Here is a 17,623-nt window from a genome sequence, read left to right on the forward strand (position 1 = left end):
TGCCCTACATGTATGAATACCCTTTTATGTAAAATTTCAAATTTTTAGACCAAAAATTGTCTGAGTAATTTGGTAGAAATCACAGAGGTAATTTTTTTAAAACTTTGACCCCAATTTTGACCCCTTAACATTTAGTGTTTTGTTTCAAATCAAAATAAAATGTTTTACCCATGTCCAAGTTACCTACATCTAAAATTTCAAGAGCTTAGACCCAAAATTGACAGAGGGATTTGGTAGAATCTGATCAACTCAGTCAACTTTGACATTTTGGCAGCCAAATTTTCGCCCAACATTATTAAAATGCTTGCTGCATGTCTAAATACCCGTTATGTAAAATTTCAAATGTTTAGCCCCAAAACTGGCTGAGTAGCTTACTAGAGAACGCAAAGGTCAATTCTTTTGAACTTTGACACCTTGGCAGCTCAAATTTTCGACCCAAACCGTCTAAAAAGCTTGCCCTATCTCTGAATACACTTTATGTAAAATTTCAAATCTTTAGACAATAAATTAGCAGAGTAATTTATTAGAGACCACAGAGGTCAAATGTTTTTTTAACTTTGACCCCAATTTTTACCCCTTAACATTTATTGTTTTGGGCTCAAATTAAGTTAAAATTCTGACCCATGTCCAAGTAACCTACATTTAAAAGTTCAAGTGTTTCGACCCAAAATTGACGTAGGAGTTTGGAAGAGTTTTAAAAAGTCAAATTGTTGAACTTTTACCCCTTAACATCCACATTTCTAGCCGAAAACCGATTAAAATGAGTTTCCCAAAGCTCAATACTCCTCATGTCAAATTTCGAGTCTGTAGACCGAAAATTGACAGAGTAATTTGGTAGGGAAATGCACACACACATTTTCACTTTTATAGATATATAGATAGATATACATATGCACATGAAGTTCTGTGACAGTACATAGGGCCCACGCAAAGCCGGGCTAAACTGCTAGTATATATATATATATATATATATATATATATATATATATATATATATATATATATATCTGGTGTATTTTTCATTTGTGCAGCGTATTTGCAATTAAACAAACATTGTTTAGTAACAAAAAAAGGCTTTTGTTTTTCAATTATTCTGATGTTTTTTCGTGCTAACTAAAAATACACAGAAAATATTGGACAAATATGGTAAAATACTCCCAGAAGTGTTTTTATTAGCCCTAAAGAGTCCCTTGGGCACGGCGAAGAGTTATCGCAAATTATAGACAAACAAAATTATATAGAAATCAGTTAGTTACAACTTTTCAGAAAGTTTTATAAAAATCCAAGCCATCAATTTTTTTTTAATAAGCACAAAAGCGTCAATTGTAGCCATTGTAACCCGAAAGGCATCTCGGGGGGGGGGGGGACCGGAGTTTTCCCGGAAAATCCTTTCCGTTACTTTTTTACTCATATCATGTTTAATGCTTGTGCAAAATTTCAAAAGGTTCCAAAGTTATTGAGAAAAGTGCGAACAGACGAACGGGCGAACGGACGAACGGACAAACAGACGAACGGGCAAGAGTAAATTTACAGGTCCACCCTCCTTTTGTCGGAGAACCAAAAAGAATCTTTACTTTACCACATTGAGATCGCCGTACATGCAATTGTTCCTTTACCTTAGGCAGCACGAATCACTTCTACGGATTTCTTGGTTGAAAGACCTCGTTTCCAGCAGTAGCGAATCAAAAGTCGCATCTCAATTTTACCAATTACCATCTGAAAGATGAAGATCATTATAACAATATAAACGTCAAAAAAATAAAAATAAAATAAATAAATTAAAAATAAATAAAATAAAAATTGTCTAAAATTTCCATTTTTCGAATATGTTTACGAACTTTAGGGACGACCTAATATGGTTGTTGTTCCTTTTTTTTTTTCAAAAGCTGTTACTCCCAATTCAATGTTCAACACTTTAAGTATAATTTCTATTTTCCCTCCAGTGAACATTGAATTTTATCTTCGGGAATAGAAATCCCCAAAGATACCATGCTGGGCTCTTTCCTTTTATCTAACAAGAGGATCAGTCTACTGACAATGAACTTCGTTCAGTTCTACTGACTCCTTAACATTTATCATATCAGATGAACATTGCTAACACAAATGGTGGTCCAGGGTAAGACATTGTAAGACATAGATAAAATAAATCATTGTAAAAATATGCAACACTAACTACAACAACCTCACTTCAAAGTCTGACATTTCTTTTGTTTCCAGTAATAACTAGTGCTAGAGTAATCCAACTTTGTGCGAATATTCCCCCAGGCACACCTATGATGTTGCACAGGTAATTCTTTTCTGTAATAAAACCTACCACTCACATATGTTTTTTTTCTTTGTTTGTTTTTTTCTGTGTAGGGGAAACGTTTTCACTAACTTTATTTTTTAATTTACACTGAAAGGAAGTTGTAACAATGCACTGTGTGATGATACTCGGGCAAATTTTAAGTATCTGCCCTGTAAAATTCAAGTATAAGTCCTCAGATATTGTTAAATATATGAAAGTAATATATATATATATATATATATATATATATATATATATATATATATATATATATATATATATATATATATACTAGCAAAAGTACCCGTCGTTGACTGGGTTCAAAAACTGCCTACAGAAAATGGACTCTGATTTATGAAAGTATGATAGGTTATGAAAAGGAAGGGTTGTAAAGAGATAGCTTTGAATTTGGGGGTATCAAAACCAAAGTAAAATATTATGAAAGTAAAAATAAAATAGATAAACCCCATAATTTATTGTACCATACCTGTTCACACTGAAACACTTATTACAATATTCTGTGGATCTATGTTAAAAAAAACCTTGTTAAACTTTGTGACATATTTCCATTCTATGGATCAGGTGCGAACGACACCCCATAATTTTATTATACCATATTTCTTCAAACTGAAGCATAATTATCAAAGTATACTTACGCAGATAGATATGAAAAGTCTTTATTAAAGTGTGTGCCTATTTCCATTCTATGGAGACCAGGAGCGAACGCAGACCCCACAATTTTATTATACCATCCCTATTTAAGTTAAAACATACTTATCAAAGTATTCTTATGTACATCTATATCAAAAACACTTGTAAACGTTTTTTTTTAATTATTATTTTTTTTTTATTTCCATACTTTGTGGACCAGGCGCAAACGCAGGCCCCACAATTTTAATGAATCATCATTTTGCCAGATCAAACATACCCATTCCTGTGTCTCGATACATCTTCTATTACTATATGTAATCAGTTCTCTATAATAGTCAACCATATAGGAGCCTATTCGTGACCACACACACACACACACACACACACACACACACACACACACACACACACACACACACACACACACAGACGTTCAGCTTTATATTATAGATATCTCTATATATATCTATAAAAGTGAAAGTGTCTGTCTGTCTGTGTATATTTCCCTACGAAATAACTCTGTCAATTTTCAGTCTACAGACTCGAAATTTGATATACAGAGTACTGAGATTTGAGAAAATCTTTGTAATCAGTTTTTCGCCCAGAAATTTGTCTGTTAAGGGATCAAAGGTCAACGAGTTGACCTTTGAGGACTCTACAAAACTCCTCCGCCAAGTTTGGGTCTAAACACTTGGAATTTTAGATATAGGTTCCTTGGACATGGATCTAACTTAATAACTTGATTTGAACTCAAAACAAGAAATGTTAATGGGTCATAATAAAAAAAATTAGCTCTGCGGTCTCTACCAAATTACTCAGACAATTTCTGGTTTAAACATTTGAAATTTTACATAAAGGGTATTCAGAGATAGGACAAGCTTTTTAATCGGTTTGGGTCGAAAATTTGATCTAGAAATATATAAATCTATAAATGTATGTTTGCATGTCTGCCTAAAACTTTCGACAGAGGCAACAGATTTTCACAAGATCAGTATCGGTTTTAAGCTTGACCCTTCAGACGACAAATACCGAAAAATTGGCTAAAAACATTAATTTCTTTACTCTCAACCGGGCACTTTTCTAAAGGGAGGGGTCGCTTTTTTCGCCGATATTTTCGAAAGTCATCCTCTCTTTTCAATTGTCCAGCCTTAATTTAAATCTACGCCACTTCCGGTTTGGCGGTGGTCGTAACAGCAAGACGTCAGGTTTTTGCTCGCATTCTTTTCCCCCTTCGCTGTACGGGTTCGAGACTGTCTTCCTACTACCACTTTTATTTTCTCAACACACACCTCCAAACACCCTGGCAATGCCAGACACGCATGCTAGTATATATATATATATATATATATATATATATATATATATATATATATATATATATATATATATATATATATATATAAATGTAACTGTTGGTTCGTTCGGAATTACTTGTCTAAAAACCACTGGACGGATGGCTTCCACGTTTTGGTATAATATGTTTACTATATCCATGTGTGTTTTTATATATTTCTTTTTAATTATAACATTATACTTAATTTTTCTATGATAAATAGGTGTTTTTCTTTTTACCGAGAGGCCATTTTTTTATTTAGGGACAATTATTTATTACCGCTTCCTGTCACGTGACCAGTGTTACAATTTAGCGGTTTTCCTGCTAGATCTGGAGATTTCGTTTGCAATCTAGCGGGGAATTCTAGAAAATCTGGAGATATTTGACACCCACACACCCGCATTAGATTATTAAAAAATAAAGAAAACCCGAAAAGCGATTGAAAATACTTTAAAACATAAAATAAACTCATTCATGTAAGTAAAAAAAAAAAGTAGCATTTATTGCCTTTGGTAACAATTATTTATTGATTATTTGTTTTGTTTGTGGGGAGGCATTCCAACCTCCGAAGGGGTTTGTATTACTGTACACATAGATTCGAAAAAGTTGTCAAAAACAAATATATAACAAATAAATGTTATCAAAGGCAAGATAAGTTACTTTTCTGCCAAACTGGATATATTTTTCGTGTTTTTATTCAATGTAACATATTTATTCAGCTCGAAAACCATACAGTGTTTACCGATGTATTTGGAAATTGAAGATGGCGTCTCACACCCTGTTTAACACCGTAAGTTTGGAAAAAGGTGTTATAAATAAAAAACTATACAAAATACTATTAAAAACCCGCCGAATATATGTCAACCTATGTCACAGTAACATGTATTGAGCGAGTTTTTAACAGTATTTTATCCGGTTTTTTATTTATAACATCTTTTCCCAAACTTACCGTGTTAAAGAGAGAATCAAACTCCATCTTGAATATTCCAATACATCGGTAAACCCTGTATGGTTTTCGAGCTGAATAAACATGTTACATTGAATAAAAACACGAAAAATATATCCAGTTTGGTAGAAAAGTAACTTATCTTGCCTTTGATAACATTTATTTGTTATATATTTGTTTTTGACAACTTTTTCGAATCTATGTGTACAGTAATACAAACCCATAGTGAGAAAACACGGAACATTATGGAGTTTTTTTTGGGGGGGGGTGGGGGGATTAGCCATTTTTGAAAATTTCAGACGATAAGTTAAAAATCTAGCGATTTTCTGGACATTTCTTTCTCCTGATCTCGCGGGTTTTTTTAGATCTCAGTTGACAACATTGCATCACTAAAAAACACCACAGGCTTAATGTAAACAGAATGTGTTTACAATATCGGTAAATTTTCAATGGGTTTAATTACATGATTATTGATAATGTAACCATGTGATTGAACTTTAATTTAAATTAACCACACGTGGTCGCAAAATGAATGCAGACGCTCAAAGTGTATACACATTTTGACTCCTCCCTTTACTTAAAAATTCACCAAAAATCAGGAAATTAACGAATTTTAATGAAAATTGCAGTATTTTTCAAATAATGATCGCAGAATATAATGAACTAATTATTTTTACTTAACTCTTAGTGAAAATGTTTTATTTTGTTTAAACAAAAAATACCTTTACTAAAGTTATGGTTTTCAGTAGTAAATAAAAAACGCAAGAATTTATTTTTGCTTTTTTTAAAGCATCGTAATTTGTAACAAGAAAAAATAATTTTTACAGTAACATTACGAAAAAAGCCCCTAAAGTCCGTATTAATGTATTCGATATAACTCGAAGAAAAATGAATTCTAGCATACTATTCAGGAAATCAAAGATTCAATTAGATTCCTATTTCAGTCACCTAAATTATTTAGGGTGAAATGAGTTTAGGAATTTATAGCCAAACCTAAATATTTTTTTTTGTAAATATCCAGATACGCTACTACAGAACACCGACCACTCTAATTTGTTTTGGGGGGAAATGTGATGTTGGGGCGCGCGCGCGCCCATACATCACCCCCCCCGCTCGCGCCCCCAATGTACAAAGTAAAATCTTCGGAAAATGTTAAATGGTGTTCTAATTGGTAAATGTCGGTGCGTTACTTACGGAAAATTTGAAAATTCGATGTTCCAGGTAAAAAAAAAACAGATAAATTACCCCCCCCCACTCCAACTATGTGTGCTTTCCTTTTCTTATTTTATTTCTTTTTCAGCTAATTTTAAATTTTCAAAAAAGCGCTATAATGTATTTTTGAAAATTAGAAAATTCTATGTTCTGGAAAAAAAATCCCCTCCCCCCAACGTAGTTTGCTTGGTGAAGCCGTCGTTTATGCTACAGCGTGCATACGCGTAGCATAAACGGAAGCTGCAAAATGGTGGAAAGAAGTTCGTGGGTTCAGGGGTAAATACCATGCAAACGGTAAATTTGCCCCGAGTTTGACTATCAGATTCGTTGTCAGCGACCTCAATTACCTATAAAAAACAAATTAGAGTGGTCGGTGTTCTGTAGTAGCGTATCTGGATATTTAACTTTTTTTTCTTGCTTAAAAAAAGTAGCATTAATACAGTAAGTTAGGTAAACTGACTTTTTCGTTTAAAAATGGAATTATTTATTAACTTAAAAAAAAAATTTTTTTTTTAATAAATATTTTGTGTTTTATATACATAAAGTACAATTGTTGAATGTTACTGTTTTGATTATATTCGTTTGGGGGGGCACAATTAAACAATTAAGAAAGATTAAAATGAAGCGAAATTTAAGTTTCCGTTCCATTTTTACAACAACCGTAAAACAGTGCATACTCAGCAAGTTTTATCGTAATTTATAATCATATTGAAACACTAAATCAACATTTTATTTATTTTTTTGCATAATTAATGATGGAAGTATTTTTCTGTTTATTTTCTTAACATCTGTTAAAAAAATAAATAATTTGTACATTCTCTTGAAAAAAAGAATCAAACTTTTCTCTACTTTCACATGTGTTCCATTTTAACAAACTGAGCCACAGCAACGCGTGGACGGGTACAGCTAGTATATATATATATATATATATATATGCTAGTATATATATATATATATATATATATATGCTAGTATATATATATATATATATATATATATATATATATATATAAAAGCTGAATGTGTGTGTGAGTGTGTGTCTGGTCACGAATAGGCTCCTATATGATTGACTATTTTAAAAAACTGATTACATATAATGATAGAAGATGTATCGAGACACAGGAATAGATATGTTTGATCTGGCAGAACGGTAGTTCATTAAAATTGTGGGGTCTGCGTTTGCGCCTGGTCCACAAAGTATGGAAATAAAAAATGTAAAAATTAAAAAAAAAAAAACGTAATAATATATGCGAAATCTGCAAGAATTAAAGCATCATATTTAAGTGTACTTGACGACTGGGCTATGCCGGGGGGGGGGGTCTCTGAGATATTTATATTGAATAAATATATGAAGCATTGAATAAAATATTAAGTATTAAATAATTATATTAAGTATAAAATAAAATGCGGAGTATTAAATAAAAGAATAAAATATTAAATAAAATTATTCAGTATGAAATATAAAAATGAAGTATTAAATAAAAGTATTAAGTAGTAAATATTACGTATTAAATTATAGTATTCAGTATTAAAACATATTAAATATTAATAAAGTATTACGTATTAAATAAAAACTATTAAATATTAAATGAATGTATTAAGTATTAAATATTAAATAAAAGTAATAAATAAAATATTAAGTATTAAATAAAAGTATTAAGTATTAAATAAAAATATTAAGTATTAAATAAAAAAAATTAAGAATTAAATAAAAAAAATTAAGTATTAAATAAAAGTACTAAGCATTAAATAAAAATATTAAGCATTTAATTAACATATTAAGTATTAAATAAAATATTAAGTATTAAATAAAAATATTAAGCATTAAATAAAAATATTAAATATTAAATAAAAAATATTAAGCATTAAATAAAAATATTAAGTATTAATACAAATATTAAGTATTAAATAAAAGTATTAAGTATTAATAAAAATATTAAGCATTAAATAAAATATTAAATAAAAAATATTAAGTATTAAATAAAAGTATTAAGCATCAAAATATTTTGTATTAAATACAAGTATTAAGTATTGAATAAAAATATTAAGTATTAAATTATAGTATTCAGTATTAAAAATATTAACTATTAAAAAAAGTATTACATAGTAAATAAAACTGTTAAATATTAAATAAATGTATTAAGCATTAAATAAAAGTATGAAGTATTACATAAAAGTATTGAGTATTTAATTATAACTATTAAGTATTAAATAAAAATATTAAGTATTAAATAAAAATATTAAGCATTAAATAAAAATATTAAGTATAATATAAAAAAATTAAGAATTAAATAAAAAAGATTAAGTATTAAATAAAAATATTAAGTATTAAATAAAAGTACTAAGCATTAAATAAAAATATTAAGTATTTAATTAACATATTAAGTATTAAATAAAAATATTAAGTATTAAATAAAAATATTAAGTATTGAATAAAAATATTAAGTATTAAATAAAGAATATCAAGTATTAAATAAAAGTATTAAGTATTGAATAAAAGTATTAAGTTTTCAGTAAAAATATTAAGTATTAAATAAAAATATTAAGTATTAAATAAAAAACATTAAGTATTAAATAAAAGTATTAAGTATTAAATAAAAATATTTAGTATTAAATAAAAAACATTAAGTATTAAATAAAATTATTAAGTATTAAATAAAAATATTAAGTATTAAATAAAAATATTAAGTATTAAATAAAAATATTAAGCATTAAATAAAAATATTAAGTATAATATAAAAAAATTAAGAATTAAATAAAAAAGATTAAGTATTAAATAAAAATATTAAGTATTAAATAAAAGTACTAAGCATTAAATAAAAATATTAAGTATTTAATTAACATATTAAGTATTAAATAAAATATTAAGTATTTAATTAACATATTAAGTATTAAATAAAAATATTAAGTATTAAATAAAAATATTAAGTATTGAATAAAAATATTAAGTATTAAATAAAGAATATTAAGTATTAAATAAAAGTATTAAGTATTGAATAAAAGTATTAAGTTTTCAGTAAAAATATTAAGTATTAAATAAAAATATTAAGTATTAAATAAAAAACATTAAGTATTAAATAAAAGTATTAAGTATTAAATAAAAATATTAAGTATTAAATAAAAATATTAAGTATTAAATAAAAAACATTAAGTATTAAATAAAAATATTAAGTATTAAATAAAAATATTAAGTATTAAATAAAAATATTAAGTATTAAATAAAAATATTAAGTATTAAATAAAAATATTAAGTATTAAATAAAAATATTAAGTATTAAATAAAAATATTCAGTATTAAATAAAAATATTAAGTATTAAATAAAAATATTAAGTATTAAATAAAAATATTAAGTATTAAATAAAAATATTAAGTATTAAATAAAAATATTAAGTATTAAATAAAAATATTAAGTATTAAATAAAAATATTAAGTATTAAATAAAAAACATTAAGTATTAAATAAAAATATTAAGTATTAAATAAAAATATTAAGTATTAAATAAAAATATTAAGTATTAAATAAAAATATTAAGTATTAAATAAAAATATTAAGTATTAAATAAAAATATTCAGTATTAAATAAAAATATTAAGTATTAAATAAAAATATTAAGTATTAAATAAAAATATTAAATATTAAATAAAAAACATTAAGTATTAAATAAAAATATTAAGTATTAAATAAAAATATTAAGTATTAAATAAAAATATTAAGTATTAAATAAAAATATTAAGTATTAAATAAAAATATTAAGTATTAAATAAAAATATTCAGTATTAAATAAAAATATTAAGTATTAAATAAAAATATTAAGTATTAAATAAAAATATTAAGTATTAAATAAAAAACATTAAGTATTAAATAAAAATATTAAGTATTAAATAAAAATATTAAGTATTAAATAAAAATATTAAGTATTAAATAAAAATATTAAGTATTAAATAAAAATATTAAATATTAAATAAAAATATTAAGTATTAAATAAAAATATTAAGTATTAAATAAAAATATTCAGTATTAAATAAAAAACATTAAGTATTAAATAAAAATATTAAGTATTAAATAAAAATATTAAGTATTAAATAAAAATATTAAGTATTAAATAAAAATATTAAGTATTAAATAAAAATATTAAGTATTAAAAAATATGAAGTATTAAATAAAAATATGAAGTATTAAATAAAACTATTAAGTATTAAATAAAAAACATTAAGTATTAAATAAAAATATTAAGTATTAAATAAAAATATTAAATATTAAATAAAAATATTAAGTATTAAATAAAAATATTAAGTATTAAATAAAAATATTAAGTATTAAATAAAAATATTAAGTATTAAATAAAAATATTAAGTATTAAATAAAAATATTAAGTATTAAATAAAAATATTAAGTATTAAGTAAAAATATTAAATATTAAATAAAAAATATTAAGTATTAAATAAAAATATTAAGTATTAAATAAAAATATTAAATATTAAATAAAAATATTAAGTATTAAATAAAAATATTAAGTATTAAATAAAAATATTAAATATTAAATAAAAATATTAAGTATTAAATAAAAATATTAAGTATTAAATAAAAATATTAAATATTAAATAAAAATATTAAGTATTAAATAAAAATATTAAATATTAAATAAAAATATTAAGTATTAAATAAAAATATTAAATATTAAATAAAAATATTAAGTATTAAATAAAAATATTAAATATTAAATAAAAATATTAAGTATTAAATAAAAATATTAAATATTAAATAAAAATATTAAGCATTAAATAAAAATATTAAATATTAAATAAAAATATTAAATATTAAATAAAAATATTAAGTATTAAATAAAAATATTAAGTATTAAATAAAAATATTAAATATTAAATAAAAATATTAAGTATTAAATAAAAATATTAAATATTAAATAAAAATATTAAGTATTAAATAAAAATATTAAATATTAAATAAAAATATTAAGTATTAAATAAAAATATTAAATATTAAATAAAAATATTAAGTATTAAATAAAAATATTAAATATTAAATAAAAATATTAAGTATTAAATAAAAATATTAAATATTAAATAAAAATATTAAGTATTAAATAAAAATATTAAATATTAAATAAAAATATTAAGTATTAAATAAAAATATTAAGTATTAAATAAAAATATTAAATATTAAATAAAAATATTAAATATTAAATAAAAATATTAAGTATTAAATAAAAATATTAAATATTAAATAAAAATATTAAGTATTAAATAAAAATATTAAGTATTAAATAAAAATATTAAATATTAAATAAAAATATTAAGTATTAAATAAAAATATTAAGTATTAAATAAAAATATTAAATATTAAATAAAAATATTAAGTATTAAATAAAAATATTAAATATTAAATAAAAATATTAAGTATTAAATAAAAATATTAAATATTAAATAAAAATATTAAGTATTAAATAAAAATATTAAATATTAAATAAAATATTAAGTATTAAATAAAAATATTAAATATTAAATAAAAATATTAAGTATTAAATAAAAATATTAAATATTAAATAAAAATATTAAGTATTAAATAAAAATATTAAGTATTAAATAAAAATATTAAATATTAAATAAAAATATTAAGTATTAAATAAAAATATTAAGTATTAAATAAAAATATTAAATATTAAATAAAAATATTAAGTATTAAATAAAAATATTAAGTATTAAATAAAAATATTAAGTATTAAATAAAAATATTAAGTATTAAATAAAAATATTAAATATTAAATAAAAATATTAAGTATTAAATAAAAATATTAAATATTAAATAAAAATATTAAGTATTAAATAAAAATATTAAGTATTAAATAAAAATATTAAGTATTAAATAAAAATATTAAGTATTAAATAAAAATATTAAATATTAAATAAAAATATTAAGTATTAAATAAAAATATTAAGTATTAAATAAAAATATTCAGTATTAAAAAATATGAAGTATTAAATAAAAATATGAAGTATTAAATAAAACTATTAAGTATTAAATAAAAATATTAAGTATTAAATAAAAATATTAAGTATTAAATAAAAATATGAAGTATTAAATAAAAATATTAAGTATTAAATAAAAATATTAAGTATTAAAAAATATGAAGTATTAAATAAAAATATGAAGTATTAAATAAAACTATTAAGTATTAAATAAATGTATGGAGTATTAAATAAAAGGGGCGAATGCAGAATGGACTGGAGAGTCATGATCATCGATGTCTGTGAAAGAAAACCCGATATAAGAAGGAGAGATAAGTGACACCGTGGTTTGATTTAGTAACAGGGGGGCAACGCCAGGTACAGGATTGGGTTTGGGAATTTTGTGGTAAACTCATGGAGGCAAGTAAAACCAGATATTGCATTTCTCTTCGTTTTTTTTTTTTTTCACGTTTGTTTGTTGATATGATGTGTTGGTGAATGCGTGTGTGTGTCTGTGTGTGTGTGTGTGTGTGTGTGCGTGTGTGTATGTGTGTGTGTGCGCGTGTGTGCATGTGTGTATGTGTGTGTGTATGTATGTGTGTGTATGTGTGTGTGTGTGTGTGCGTGCGTATGTGTATGTTGTAAATGACGCAGACACCCCAAGATGTACTTTAAATACAGCTGTCATATGTTGTAGTCTCTACTTCATGCATGGGAAAACTTTGTTTGTGTGTGGGCTAAATTAAATTTTCTGAGCCCTGACAGCCCAGAAAATTTAATTATAGACGATGCACATGTACTGACAAATTCGTATATGCATTTCACGTTGACACGTCGGTTCCCGTAAGATCACCGAAGTTAAGCAACGTATTTTTAGCTCCTTACATCATGGAGCGATTTATATAAAATAAAATAAAACAAAAAATAAATCAATAGAGCTTAAAACATTGCCCTAATAAAATAATTATAATTTTAGCATGACGTCATAGATTTATGATTTGCGTCATGTATCAAAACATAAGCGATCATAAAAAGTATATTAGGTTGGTGGAATAATAATGTCGTTTTTATATATACAGTTGAACGGCAAAAAAACGACATTGTTTTTGCACCAACCTAACAAATAAAGGAATTCAAACAGAAGCCATCATAAAAAATATAAATAAATAAATTCAAATATAAGCGATCATAAAAATATAAATAAATGAATTCAAACATAAGCGATCATAAAAAATATAAATAAATGAATTAAAAAATAAGCGATCATAAAAAATATAAATAAATCAATCATAAGCGATCATAAAAATATAAATAAATGAATTCAAACATAAGTGATCATAAAAAATATAAATAAATGAATTCAAATATAAGCAATCATAAAAATATAAATAAATGAATTCAAACATAAGCGACCATAAAAAATATAAATAAATAAATTCAAACATAAGCGATCATAAAAAATATAAATAAATAAATTCAAATATAAGCGATGATAAAAATATAAATAAATGAATTCAAACATAAGCGATCATAAAAATATAAATTCAAATAGAAGCGATCATAAAAATATAAATAAATGAATTCAAACATAAGCGATCATAAAAAATACAAATAAATGAATTAAAATAGAAGCGATCATAAAAATATAAATAAATGAATTCAAACATAAGCAATCATAAAAAAATATAAATAAATGAATTCAAACATAAGCAATCATAAAAAAATATAAATAAATGAATTCAAACATAAGCAACCATAAAAAATATAAATAAATGAATTCAAATATAAGCGATCATAAAAATATAAATAAATGAATTCAAACATAAGCGATCATAAAATACAAATAAATGAATTCAAATATAAGCGATCATAAAAAATATAAATAATTGAATTCAAACATAAGCGATCATAAAAAATACAAATAAATGAATTCAAATATAACCGATCATAAAAATATAAATAAATGAATTCAAACATAAGCGATCATAAAAAATATAAATAAATGAATTAAAAAATAAGCGATCATAAAAAATATAAATAAATCAATCATAAGCGATCATAAAAATATAAATAAATGAATTCAAATATAAGCAATCATAAAAATATAAATAAATGAATTCAAACATAAGCGATCATAAAAAATATAAATAAATGAATTCAAAAATATGCGATCATAAAAAATATGAATAAATGAATTCAAACATAAGCGATCATAAAAAATATAAATAAATGAATTAAAAAATAAGCGATCATAAAAATATGAATAAATTAATTCAAACATAAGCGATCATAAAAAATATAAATAAATGAATTCAAACATAAGCGATCATAAAATATAAATAAATAAATAAATTCAAATATAAGCGATGATAAAAATATAAATAAATGAATTAAAACATAAGCGATCATAAAAATATAAATTCAAATAGAAGCGATCATAAAAAATATAAATAAATGAATTCAAACATAAGCGATCATAAAAAATACAAATAAATGAATTCAAATATAAGCGATCATAAAAAATATAAATAAATGAGCTCAAACATAAGCGATCATAAAAATATAAATAAATGAATTAAAACATAAGCAATCATAAAAAAATATGAATAAATGTATTCAAACATAAGCAACCATAAAAATATAAATAAATGAATTCAAATATAAGCGATCATAAAAATATAGATAAATGAATTCAAACATAAGCGATCATAAAAATACAAATAAATGAATTCAAATATAAGCGATCATAAAAATATAAATAATTGAATTCAAACATAAGCGATCATAAAAAATACAAATAAATGAATACGAACATAAGCGATCATAAAAAATACAAATAAATGAATACGAACATAAGCGATCATAAAAAATACAAATAAATGAATTCAAACATAAGCGATCATAAAAAATATAAATAAATGTATTCAAACATAAGCGATCATAAAAAAATATAAATAATTAAATTGGTAAACATCGTCAATATTTTAGAAATTATTTTCATGGTAAAAAACTATGTATTTCGCTTTGATTACGTATTAGCGTAAAGAAGAATTTTATATTCAATATTTACTAGAATTTGACCCCATAAAGCCCATAATTCTAGTGTCACGACGACAACCGAATGAAATTTGTTATTTAAGGTTAAGAACTTGAGAACACAAAGTTTTTCATGACTTTTCATTCCATCTTAGTAATGCCGGATCTTTCTGTTAGTATATACTAGTAAGGCGGTCGTAAAATACGCTTAAATATATTTTAATTCATGCAGATATCGTATTTATTATTACAAAGCCAATTCTTTTTTAAACATTATAATGTACCTAATCTATAGTACTGATTTCAAAAGTTAAAAAAAGAAAATGACTTGGGTGCGATCAGCTATAATCGAAACCAAAACATTTAGTGATCCAGCTGCGTCCCTTGCCGTTCGAACTAACCAGCCAGATAAAGTTTTAAAATTATACCACTATTAACTATAATTAGTTTTACGCATACGCAATCTCATACAAATATGTAGGCAAGTAGAAATGGATATTTTATATTTAACTTGCCGACATATTTCTGTACATGTTATTCATCCATTAAAACAAAGATTTTACCCTTGGTGTATGATTACTATTTCCTGTTAATTTCAGAGTTTTGTGACCAATGAAGTGATTACCGGTTAAATATTTACACACACACATGCGCGCACACACACACGCACACACACACACGCACACACACACACACACACATGCATCTACTGATTTATTTATATAGAGGATGAGTCCTAGTTTACGTAAAAACATTATCTCCATACATATAATAAAATAGTGAATACTGTCCGCGACTATTCCGCAGCCAAATGAGTCTCGCAAGTCATGTCAAACATAAACATCCGACGCGAAGAAAGAATTCATGACGGACGACAATAATAAAATAGAGTTGCTTTTCCTTTCCTTTTTTTTTTTAGGGGGGTTGCATTTTATTTTCATTTCGTTCTTTTGGCCTTTTGGCCAAGATCAAAGTGTAGTATCTGTTCTTCAGATGCGGCACTTCCATTTCTCTTTCTCTTTCAGTGGAGGAGAAATCCTTCACGACTGAGACAATTTTTATTTTTGTACCTTTTCTTCACGTTAAAAAACGACCCTGGTGTCTAACTCTGTCCCGTGGGGAGGCATTGTAAATAGGTACATCTTTTCCAAAATAATCGACATTCGATGCTGGTTTTGGTATAGGGGAGCTACAATATTGTCACTCAGACTTAAGCTTAGTGGTTACAGACTTCATTAACACCTCCAAGAAGCTAAAATGAACAGAATATGGGGAATAAGTTTACGTTACATTTATATATGAAAATACTTCCACACTATACATCCTATCAGAATAGTTTTTGTTCGTTTTTTTTAACAACAATTTCTTTCTTTATTTTCTTCTTTTCTTTTTCTCTTTTCATATTTTCTTTTTTATTTCAATCCTATGCTAGCAAATTCCTGGGATCATTAGTTTATTTGGATGAGGCGGGGGTGGGGGTGGGAGATTATTTGCGGTTCTACAACATTACCACGTGGAGATTTAATTAACTCTAAGCATCTACATTAACTAGAAACCAGATGATCAGTTTGCATTACATTTGTATACGAAAATGGTTCGACACTATATATTCTATTAGAATTGTGTTATTTCGATGTTTTTCAAGGCAGGTAATCAATTTCTTTTTGATTAGAAGAAGGGGGAGGAGCATTTTTGCTGTATTTGTTTATTTATTTATTTATTTTATTTTGTATGTGTGTGTGTGTGCGCGCGCGCGCGTTTTCGATTAAATGGAAGCTCCATCATGTGCCATTTACTTTTGGGGAAGGTAGCGATTATGTGCGGTTTTACGACATCGTCACTTGGACTTAGGATTAGGAGTTAAAGATTTCATTTCGAACCGATTTTGAAAATTTTATTGCTTTCGATTGATGCCAAAACATTTAAAATAAGTGTTACAACCCTATACAATACTTTACTCGGCAACGCCCGTAACACGGACAGCTAGTCTAATTATATTTTATCTTATCATCACTGTGCCATTCGTGTGATGTAAAATCAAGATTGATTTTAAATATGATGCGTTGATGTCGGCGCGCCTTAATTAAATGCCGCCTGGAACGATACGCCTTATACCACACCACTGAGTGCGCCAAGGCAACTGTACTTTTATGCAGGGCTGAGAGGGTTAATCAGTAAGGAGTTTAAGTTCCATC

The 17,623-nt window shown here is 24.2% G+C and overlaps 1 pseudogene; it reads left to right on the forward strand.

Moving 5' to 3' along the window:
* The first annotated feature begins 16,369 nt into the window (after positions 1–16,369).
* LOC145274421 (U2 spliceosomal RNA) lies at positions 16,370–16,503 on the forward strand (annotated as a pseudogene).
* Positions 16,504–17,623: the final 1,120 nt, after the last annotated feature.

The sequence above is a fragment of the Euprymna scolopes genome, chromosome 4 (genome assembly GCF_053919585.1).
Source record: "Euprymna scolopes isolate OS-2025 chromosome 4, ASM5391958v1, whole genome shotgun sequence".
Classification (NCBI taxonomy): Eukaryota; Metazoa; Mollusca; class Cephalopoda; order Sepiida; family Sepiolidae; genus Euprymna; species Euprymna scolopes.